The sequence below is a fragment of the Chaetura pelagica genome, unplaced genomic scaffold, assembly GCF_000747805.2.
Source record: "Chaetura pelagica isolate M959 unplaced genomic scaffold, ChaPel_1.0 scaffold46, whole genome shotgun sequence".
Taxonomy (NCBI): Eukaryota; Metazoa; Chordata; class Aves; order Apodiformes; family Apodidae; genus Chaetura; species Chaetura pelagica.
The window spans coordinates 2,692,251-2,694,695 of NW_009954102.1; positions in this window are offsets into that span (position 1 = coordinate 2,692,251).

The following is a 2,445-nucleotide window of genomic DNA, read 5'->3' on the forward strand; positions in this document are numbered from 1 at the left end:
AGGCTGGTTTGCTCGAGGAGGTGTCCTCAGGACAAGCTTCCTGCTCTCAGGGAGGGGAAACTGTCCAGACTGCCTGGGCTGAATCGTTCCACTCACAGCCCGAGCCTTTGGTCAGCCCAGAGGTGCTCATTTCATACCTCTTGCACACACTGCTGGCTTGTTTCAAAGGTACTGAAGGCTCAAAAGCCCCACGAGACCAGGCTGTAAATTTGAATCCTCAGGTCACATTTATTATTAAATCACTCATATCTCAAGTAGGAAACAGTCCTCTTGTGCTCCACCTCTGCTGTATCCTACTGCTTCTGCTCAAAATATGAGACAATTATTTTAAGTAGCTAAGGCTGGGCTGTGTTGCTGTCCTTAAGAACAGCATTTTTTGCTTCAGAATGGACTTCTTGCTGCTATAATATTAATGACTATCCAGCAGTCAGATAGCAAGAGAAGCATGGTCCAAAGTGCTGGACGTGCTTCTGGAGTATATGGTCCATGTAGAGGTTAGGCATAATGTATGTTTGATGTCTGTGTGCCCTTTGAAAGACTCTCTGGTCGTATGGAGATGTGAACTTTCCCAAGCAGAGCACAGCAGTCCCCTTGTTGTTTATCTGTACTGCTTGTTCCCTGTCTCTGAGTGTGCAGGGATTGCACTGCTGTTGGGACAAACCTCACTGTGTTTCTGAGCCCCAGACTTCTCTCCTCAGGAACATGGAGCTTTATCCTACTAGGCTTCCTGTAAATTCCAGTGTGGTTGGAGTTATAAGCGATGCCAAAAGTTAAATTAGTACAGAAACAGGAAGCTAAGAGAGGAACGGGTTGTCAGCTGCTGAACTTGAAGAGCATAAGAAGGCAGAAAGGCATAAAGAGATGGAACCAACTGGAGAACACCAGTTTCCACTTCTGAAACCTCCTAGGGTGACGGGCCAGACTCCTCTTTGGTTGTGCTTCCTTCTCCACTGCGAAGGCAGTTGCTCCAGGGATCCCCTAGAGTTTCTCTAGTGACTTGTCTGAGAGAGATTTCTGCAGAAAACTTCATCAGTGAGAGAAGGCTTGGCAATACCATGCTAAGACCCAACCAGGTGATTTGAAAACCTCCTCACATTGAGCTAGATCATTAGACCATCCTCTGCTAATGAAGCCTTAATGCTGTGCCCTAGGAGTCAAGCAGCTGGATATCCAGCTCTCAGAGTAAACATTGCAAAGGCTAATAAATCTGGTCATTCAAAATACCTTTGGAGGAGTCCTGTCTTCTCTCTCCCAGACTGTTTTTTCCTATCTGCTCTGCCCAGCATAAACAAAACCCTTCTCTATTTTGTATTTACACAGTCAGTTGCTCAGAGGTACTTTATCTTGGTCCCTCCAGCCTGCAGGCTGAGACGTCGGAGGACTTCTGAGGAAGCTGCTGCAAAGTACATGAAAGGAGGCCAAAGTCAGCTGTTGAGATTAAGATCAACGGTTTCTCAACATTTCAAAACATACTTATTAAAAGGATACGCACATTGCTTGTCTAGGCTGGCTTGGGAATGGGATGTGATGCTTTTTCCTTTATCTGCCTAAATTTTCCTGCCTAGACGGAGCGTCTGTCGTCAGTCAGAAGAAAGTGGTATGTTATTTAATGTGCATCTAAAAAGTGCAGCACTCACCTCTGATTCAAATTGGGTGATAGACCATAATACTCAGGGTTACAGAGGGGTCAGAAGGAGAGCTCTTGTTCCAAAAGTGGAGGTTTAAAGTCATTTTTAAGCATTGTGTTCACTGAAAGACGATGATCGTGCTAATCTACAGGACAAACGACTGAAGACCTGAATTGTTGCTCTGTTATAAAGGAGCTGAACTTTATCTGACCTTTCCACCAGCAGCTAAAATCAGTCAGATTTGCTGACTACATGCTCATTTTTGCATCTCTCATTGAGAAAAAGCAGAGTTAAGTCTGATCTCAAAGTAGATGACAGGCAGATTTTGGTACTCTTGGCTGCTTCAAAGCAGAATTTATTATTTCCCTTAAAAAATTGATGCTACCAAAATAAGAGAAGAAAAAGTAAGGATCTTCACGCTACCTAGAGTACTAAAAATAAAACCTCAGGCATATATTGAAAGCAAACTGACCTTCAGAAACCACGAAGGTTGCCATTTGCTAGAATATGTGCCACTGAAATGTGAATCAGCTCTTTCAAGTCCCTCCAGGTCAGCGCAGTTTCGTGTGGCGAGATCCTTATGAATTGTAACCTCTTCACATTCAAAGGAAACCTGCAAGCTCACACTCACACACACACATACAACTGTCTAACATCTTCCAGCAAAATCTGGGATGTGGTAAAACTTAGGAGGCAGGATTACTCTGTCTGAAACCAAATACCACTAGTGTGGATGTTTATTTCGGAACTAATAACCCTGGTCTCCCTTTGTAGTCAGTGGAGGGAAACAGGCACTGCTGGGGTGGGATTCATCTCC